The sequence below is a fragment of the Coffea eugenioides genome, chromosome 6 (assembly GCF_003713205.1).
Source record: "Coffea eugenioides isolate CCC68of chromosome 6, Ceug_1.0, whole genome shotgun sequence".
In the NCBI taxonomy this organism is placed as follows: domain Eukaryota; kingdom Viridiplantae; phylum Streptophyta; class Magnoliopsida; order Gentianales; family Rubiaceae; genus Coffea; species Coffea eugenioides.
In genome coordinates, this window is record NC_040040.1 from 45,120,957 (window position 1) to 45,129,948 (window position 8,992).

The window sequence follows — 8,992 nt, forward strand, 5'->3', positions numbered from 1 at the left end:
TATATAAGTAAGGACTTGGCTGAACTTGTACCCTTGAGAAATAAAATAATGACTGCTCGGAGTATGTTTTTCTTGTACTTTCGACTCAAATGGCATTTTCAAGTATATATATTACAATGTTTTATAGTTTAAAAAGCGAGCAAGTGTTTCACGACTACTCTCCACGTGAATTTCAATTTCTTGATTTTTATTGAATGAAACGTCTAAGTTTTGAACCTTAGTCGATTTTTAAAGTTTTGAAACAAAGTTTTATCACAGATTTGGATTCCGAACCCGGAGTATAACCCAGACGTGATTACTAGGGGCACTTCATTTTGGTGAGTGCTTCTAAATACCTGATTGAACTGGACACTTGTTTCCAATACTTGATCAATATGATTAAATGATATATGATTGGTTTGATCGGGCAAGAGTGTACTTTATCGCACTTGCCCTTATTTGATATATACTTGTTTATTGTTGAAATTGATTTGATATACTTGTTTATGATGTGCGGACTTCTTGGAATTCCAGAAACCCTGCGGCAAGTTACTCGAGTCGAGCCGACAAGGGTTTGGTCGATTAGGTAACGAACCCTGGGTCTCATGTTTGTCGAGTGGAGTGATATCTCCTCGACTCATCGGTATACTCGAGTATTACCACCCGTATTTATTGAGGATTTTGGGCCCAGTAGGGGGTTTGAATGGTGGACGGAGAGTTGTGTAAGTGGTGTTCTGCTGGATTGGTTACTTACTTGAAAGTTGACGGAGTGTCAACTATTACGTGATCAAACTCCTGGTGATGCATTGGGAATTTGGCTCCTGGGAGCCATTCGTATCCTTATACTTTGAGATGATTGTTACTTGTAGTGTTATTATTCAAGTAGTGTTATTGTTTCTGTTAAAAATTTACACTCGCTCATTTTGAGATTGCTACTTGAAGTGTTATTGCTCACTTTTATGAACTCCTCATACTCGTTACTTTGTTATGTCGAAAACTTGTACTTATAAATAATGGTCCATTTGCTATTTGGAACCTCACTGGGCTTTTAGCTCATTCCACGCCATTTGTTTTCCTTACAGGGGTACGAACGAGGCGTGAGACGTGTACAGACTAGCGTAGTCTAGTTGTTTTGAATTTTGTAATTGTACTCGCACTAGTCGCTCGATTAGGGTTGAATGTACTGAAAACTTAAATCTTTTGATGTATTTGGGACTGTATGGATGGTTGAGATAGAAATGAATGTATTCGTATGTTCCAAACTCGGGAACCGTTATTTCGTTTATTATTGAGATTGCACCTTATTTTAATTGATGCGATTGAGTGAGTCCTGGCGAGAGTTGGGCAGGCGGTCCGCTAAACCCTAGGTACGCCCAGGGGGAGGTGGGGCCGTCACACTAGAAGGAGGAGATTTCTAGTCATTCGAGAGGGGATTATCATATTATCATCTTTAGAGCTTTGAGAAAGTCTTATTTTGTTCTCTCTAACTAGAACATTGTGACAACAATTGGAGATTTCATTGTACAACTCATTTTGTTGAAGAAATAGACGATCATTGGGAGCTTCTTCATTATTTCGGCTAAGTTTCCTTTATCTATCTTTTTACTTGTAATTCAATATGTGTTCATGCAATGAAGTTATGTTATTTCTTATCATATATCATATGAGTAGCTAAATTTCTAGATCTAGAGAGTAGATGAAACTTATGGTTATTTGATATGAAATGAATATAATTTACACTTATTACATCTTGTATTAACTTGTCCATTTATGCATACTTATAACTTGTTGTTGCTTGATCACCAATAATAAGTTTTTAGTTGTTATTATTCAATGAGAATTGGTAATAATGATGGAATAACATAAATGGAGCTTAAGGAGTAGACTCATGAGAATAGAGGTACATTTAAATGGATTATCTTTGCATTTCATGAAGATCAAAGAATTGATCTAGTTATTCACCATAAGAATAGGGAAAACTAGGCTATTCCTTGTTTCTATATCATGAAAATGAGTTTTGGTAAATATAGAAATACATCCCTAGATAAACAAGAGTAGTAACAAGTGGCAAATCTATTTATTTATATCTTTGATGCCATAAGTGGACTTTATTTCCCGAGATCCAAGGTTTAGTGATACTCTCCATTGGTTACTTGCAAGTTCTTTAGTTAATTTAGTTAGTTAGTTAGTATTGTTATTTTCATTGTTATTATTGATGGTTAGTTTAAATAATAGAGCAAGTTAAGAATCTAGTACTTGTAGAAGTTGCTCCCCGTGGGATCGACCCGATATATATCCTAAACTACTAGTTGACCTGTATACTTGCAGTCAAAATGGGTGTCAAATGGATTTAAACTTGTACATATATAAAAAATCTATCAAATTTTTGGTGCCGTTGTCGGGAAGCGGCAATATTAGGACCAAGCAAACTTTATTAATTTAGACATTTTTTTAAAATTTTAGTTAAAACTTTTGTGTGGTATTTGTATAGATTTTTCAGTCGCTTTTTAGTGTAAAATTACTAATTTTGTTATTTTCTCTTTGTTTGTAGTATATGCACCGACTTTTACAGATAGTCACACCTTTTGATCAGAAAATTAAAAGGACATTCCGTAGATAAAGAAGGCATACACCACAAGAAGAAGAAGAAGAGGCTCAACAACAAATAAAAGGAATCACTATTGAACTACCTTTTCAAGAAGAAATGGCAAAAAATGAAACAAATAGGCGAGATTTTAGAGATTTTGCTCTACCGGGGACTAGAGTTGCAAAAACGAGTCAAGTCGAGTCGAATTTTAGACTTATCCAACCGAATTCGACTTAATAACAGGTAGGCTTAAGTTCGAGTTCGAGTTCGACGAGTCAAGAAAATTGTGCTCAAACTCGACTCGACTAAGGAAAAACCAGGCTAGAGCTCGAGTCAACAAGGTTCACGAGCTGTTGCTCGATTTCTGGCTCGCGAACAGCTCAAATTGCTAACTCGTAATGTAAGTCGAATTTCTGACTCGTGAGCAGCTCGTTAGCTCGAGTTTCTAAAAATTAATCTAATAAAAACAACAAATAATTATTTTTCTTAATAAATAATAAAATTTTAGGGATATATATATAATTTTACGATTAAAATGAAAAATGAAAAAATATATATATACTCAAGCTCGCGAATAAAAAATAAAAAATATATATATACACTTGAGGCTCGCGAGCTAACGAACTTAATATTTTGAGTTTGAGTTCGATTTGGCCAACTCGACCTCGACTTGAGTTCGATGTTTGATCGAGCTCGAGTCAAACTTTGATTCGAACCGCTTGTGAGTGGCTCGATTCGTTTGCAACCCTATCGAGGACACAAGGCTCTCAAACATATATAGTAAGATCAATGGTAAATGCTAACAATTTTAAAATTAAACTATCATTAATTCAAATAGTTCAACAATCTCAATTTGGAGTTAATGCCGTAGAAGATCTAAATGCACACTTAGCCAATTTTTTTAAAATATGTGATACAATCAAAATGAATGGAGTTAGTGAGGATGCTATAAGGCTAAGGTTGTTCCCAATTTTATTGAGGGATAAGGCTAAAATTTGGCTACATTCTCATACCCCTAATACTTTCACTACTTGGGATGATTTATCAAGGATTTTTTGAATAAATACTTTCCATCAGGTAAAACGACTAAAATTAGAAAAGATATAACTAGTTTTAGTCAACTAGAGAGTGAATTAATATATGAAATATCAAAACAGCTTAGAGAGTTGCTTCAAAAATGTCCACATCATGGACTTTCGCATTGGCTCATTGTACAAATATTTTATAATGATTTATTTTTTTCTACTAAAACTACTATTGAAGCAGTTGCTGGTGATGCTTTAATGGATAAATCACCCCAAGAAATCCAAAGTTTGATAAAGGAGATGGCAGCAAATAAGAGAGATAATTCTAGACGTCAAACAGGTATGATTAAAATGGACACTCTCAATATATTAAGTGCTCAAATGAATAATGTAGTAAAGTTGTTAAGCAAGCAAGCCGGAGTTGGTCCAAGTTCTTCTTTCAATGTACATGTTGCTTGTTGTTCTATCTGTGGATGAAAAGATGATTCTAACGAGTGTGTTGATTTTGAGGAGGTTCAATTTATCAATCCATACTCGAATACATACATTTCGGGGTGGAGAAATCATCCAAATTTTAGATGAAAAGATTAAGGTAACCCTCAAAGGCCAGCTAATCCGCCGAAATTCCAACCAAAACAACCACAAACGGATACTAAATCGGGTTAGAAAATTGCGGTGGAGAAACTTGCAAAGGGCGCCGAGGTTCGAACGACTAGAGGAGTGATTGGACCAATTGACTAGGATATATAGAAATATGGAGGTTCAAATTGGTAAAAATTGCCGATTTAATCAACAATAGAAGCCGTGAAGAATCGCCTAGTAAAATCAAAGGCAGCTCGAGAAAACATGTCAATGCTATCACTTTTAGAAGTGGTAAAATAATTGAGGGACCTAACTTTGGCAATTTAAGTGGTGAAAAAGATAAGGAACAAGAAATTGAAAGAGTAAAAGAAAGCCAAAATGATCATGTTGTCATTGATATAGATGTACTTCCTCTCAATTTAAATTCTAATGTAATTCCTTTTCCACACAGGTTGAAGAAAGATGGGAAGGATTGGGAGTTTGAGAAATTTCACAAAATTGTTAAACAATTGCATATTAACAATCCTTTTGTTGATACTATTACACAGATTCCCTCTTATACGTGTTTCTTGAAGGATATCATGTCAAAGAAGAGAAAAATTGTGGATAATGAGATGATAACATTAATGGAAGAGTGTAGTGCATTGATTAAGAACAAACTCTCTGTGACAGCCCCACTTTTTCCAAAGATGAACCAGAGGGGTCAGCGGACTGCCAGCCCAACTCTCGTCAGGACTTACTACAAACCATAGCAACCATTACTTGAAATTTCTAAACTAACCAAAATAATATTCATTACATCCCAAAATAACATATACATATATCCAAGAGCTATTACATAGGTTCGTGTACAAAAGATTCATCATTCGGTGTCTATCTTAATTACAACCCAAAAATATATACACTACAGTCATTTCTACTAAAATAAAAACTTAAAATCTCTCAAAACATTTCAACAGTATTCTTGAGTACTCTCAAATTCAAATCCTGTTAAGGAAAATAAAATGTGGGATGAGTTTACGCTCAGTAAGCATTCCAGGTAAACAGACAAAATAAGAGAATAACACAATTTAGCATGTAAGCACGTTTTTTCAAGTAATATAGGTTCAAGTAAGTTGATACTCAACTTTAGAAAGTGGTAGTGCAACAATTAATTGTAATAGGAATCTTTAAATGTAAAATACTTGATAAATAATAACATTTATGCGTGCACTCAATCATTCGTTCAAGTAAATACAAGGATAAACAATAATTTAAACAACAAAAGGATACGAGACTCAGATGGAGCAACATTCACCTTATAACTGCCAATTAACAATCCCCTACATTTTACCACCTTATAACCTCCGAACTCCCATCTTATGTCCTCCAAAAGATCAACAATCCCCTCATTTAACATTCACCTTATGCCCTCCGAAAAATCAACAATCCCCTCATTTAACATTGTACTCAAAGCCTTTCGGCAAAGAGTTTGAGCTTTGCACTTAACATTGGTAAGTTATAAACCCAAAACTGTCCAGCTGACACTACAAGAAATTTGGTCATTAGTGACAATATTTCTCAGTGATGAAAAAAAATCGTCACAAAATGGGGTCCTTTAACCACAATACGGCAAGTTGTCACAATCGAGTCAAGGAAGCCAACACATCAGTGACGACCTTGCATTGTTGTCACAATTCGATTCCCGCCAGGAGTCATGAAGAGAGCGGGAACTGCAATAGTGACAACTTTCTAAAAGTCGTCAGTAATAATAACACCTTTCTTTGACAACTTTGCTATTGTTGTCACTGATAACATTATATAGCTGTTAGTGACAACTAGTTTTATCACTGTTTGATTTTAAATATTTATTGTTTTTTGCAACTATTACTCTTAATTTTTTGTAATCATTATGTGTTCTCTAATGATTTTTAGTTGTTGTATACTTACGAGCCTCCTTATTAGTTTAATTTTCTTGTATATGTAATAACTTCATTAGAATAAAAAATAATTAAAAAATAAAAAATTCATTAGTGTAAATAAACTTGTGACTACTTAACTTAGAATGATTATTAGTTAATTTGATATGAATTTAAATAAGAGTTTTCAAATTGAATCGGTTATCGAAGTGGATAAATCATAAACTCCATAGTTAATTAACTAATACACTTTATGTATTAGTTGAATTGTGCATTTTTTTCTTATTTGAAGATAATGGATTAATAGTGAAGTTTTATAAATAGTAGTTATAATTGATATAAAGTTTTAGCACTTATAAGAACTAGTTAAATTTTATTAAAATGCTTTTCCATTTATATGAATTTAAAAAATTTTGCCACTCATACTAAAATTTTTAATCATACTAAAACTTTAAAATTGTGACACAAAAATAATGAATAAAAATGAAATCTATATTTCAAATACAATTATAAAAGACAAAATTGCACCAATTTTTCTTGTGTAAAAAGGGGGGGAATTATGATGTCCAAATCTAGTTAAAATTCAAGACAAAAACAAAGTGGCGCAATTTTAAAATTCAAGGCAAAAAAAGAGGCGCAAAATTGTCCAAGTCTCTTGTACTACGTAGATGCAAAATAATAACTTTTCTAAGTGTTGAACTCTCTCTCAGACATCTCCCCTCTCCAGTCTTTAAATCGAAGCCCGTTTTTTATCCTTCCCGTCAAAGTCTCTCTAATTTCAGCTTCAAAAGCAGCGATGGCACCAAAGGCGGAGAAGAAGCCGGCTGAGAAGAAGCTCGTGGCCGAGAAAGCCCCAGCAGCCGAGAAGGCTCCGGCAGAGAAGAAGCCAAAGGCCAGGAAGAAACTCCCGAAGGAAGGCGGAGCCACTGCCGGCGACAAAAAGAAGAAGAGAGTCAAGAGAGCAGCGAGACCTGCAAGATCTACATCTTCAAGGTGCTGAAACAAGTCCATCCCGACATCGGGATCTCCAGCAATGCCATGGGTATCATGAACAGCTTCATCAACAATATTTTCGAGAAATTGGCTCAGGAGGCTTCCAGGCTCGCCAGGTGCAATAAGAAGCCGACGATTACGTCGAGGGAGATTCAGACTACTGTGAGACTTGTACTTCCCGGTGAATTGGCCAAGCACGCCGTCTCCGAAGGCACCAAGGCTGTTACCAAATTCACTAGCTCTTGAGGAAATTGAAGAGAAAACGGTTGATTTCTAGGGTTAGTTCTTTCGGTTGATTTTTAGGGAAAATTTTTTACCTAGTTATCGTGAATCCCCTAGATTAATTGTATCCTCTACTTCTTGGCCCACTTGGGAAGGACTTGCTACTTCCCAAAGATTTTTGGTACAAAATCAGCTACAACTGGACTTGGTAGGGGGAGAATTGAATAATAATGACCAAATTAGATGAGGCAATTAGACAAGCTTTAGATGAGGCATAATAGCATACTCATTTACCTCAAAATATTTATTGCTCTGGCTGAATGATTTTTCCTCCAGAACTGCGCACTTCAATTTTCTCCAAGGTTGCAACACGAAACATTCGTTCTGTTTCCAAGAGGGTAATCACTTCTATTTCTTCTTCCCGTCTCTTTTGTGCTTTGCCCGGAGTGATAACTATGGGACTATTTTTGGTTAATTGAAGGGAATTTTTTCTTTTCATTTTTTATTGTAGTTTGGATTTACTTTTCTTCTTTGTTTGGTACAATGAATCTGTTCTACTTCTAGCATCTTAGCTCAATCTGTTTTTGTGTAACTACATCTCATAGCATTCTTAATTATTGGTAAATGCTAAAGTAATGTTCTTTAATTGTTTGTGTTAGTAAAATAGAGTTCTTTCCTGCATTCATATATGGTTCCTTGGTGTTTCTGGTGAAGTAATGACTTGTGGGAAAAGTTCCCTTTTCTAATCTGGGTATAGATTGTATATTCCAGGTGTTATGTGTACATCAAGTTGTCACATACAATAACACTAAATACTCAGATTTGGATTGGAAGGCATTTTCTGTAAGGTTGATTCAGGAAATGAAAACTTAATGCTTCTTTTTTCTTTGTGGAAATAATGTGTATGCTTCTTTTTTCTTTGTGGAAATAATTTGATGCATGGAGAATTACTTCAAGTTATGTTTATCGAACGCTTAGTCCTGACAATTGGCTTGTTCAATCTGAAGTTTTCTTCTTTCACTTCCAATATTCAGTGGCTCTTTGTTTACTTTTTCTTTACTATTGCATCACAGACTCACAGTTGTATGTCTTCCTATGTTATCTAGAATCTTTTAGAGATTTGCATCTGGCCCGCATTTTCCACTGTTGACGTTAAATGAAAGGAGAGTTTGCCATAGAAGATAAAGTAGTGAAGCTGTCGAGCTTGTGTAGTTTGCTCTGCTTCTGAGAAGTTTTGATGCCTATGTGCTCTGGACTAGTGATTGACGAGTTTCAGTCAGCTTTTTGTTGCACTGATTACAGTAGCCAGTTGAATGTCAAAAGGGAGATTTAAAAAAAAACTCAGATTTGGATACTTTTCTTAACATAACTAGTTGGACTAGTCTTTGTGTTTAAACCTGAATTATGTAATTGTCTTGCTATAAAAGTGTGTACTAAGCTTTCATGCTAGGATATAAGTTGAACTTAGTGATAAGTAGGGAATAAACACGGACATCATCTCAAAAGTTTGTAATATGATCTATGAACTCTGTTTGATTTGTGGGCTTTGGTTGCACGAGTTTTAGTTACACGGGCAATGTATTCATGTGACTTTCCAGATTTTATTCTTATGAAATTTCAAAGTGGTTGTCACATGGGTGAAAACAAATTTTGCATAAAAGAATACCATAAATTGACTGGTCTGTATTCTTCTAATTAGATGTCAT

The 8,992-nt window shown here is 34.8% G+C and overlaps 1 non-coding gene and 1 pseudogene across 1 annotated transcript; one reads left to right on the plus strand and one right to left on the minus strand.

Annotated features, from left to right (window-relative positions):
* Positions 1 to 3,654: 3,654 nt before the first annotated feature.
* Positions 3,655 to 3,761, minus strand: LOC113776583. Its single transcript, XR_003469071.1, has one exon. It is a non-coding gene; the product is annotated as a small nucleolar RNA R71 (small nucleolar RNA).
* A 3,007-nt stretch (positions 3,762 to 6,768) lies between these two features.
* LOC113775802 lies at positions 6,769 to 7,377 on the plus strand (annotated as a pseudogene).
* Positions 7,378 to 8,992: the final 1,615 nt, after the last annotated feature.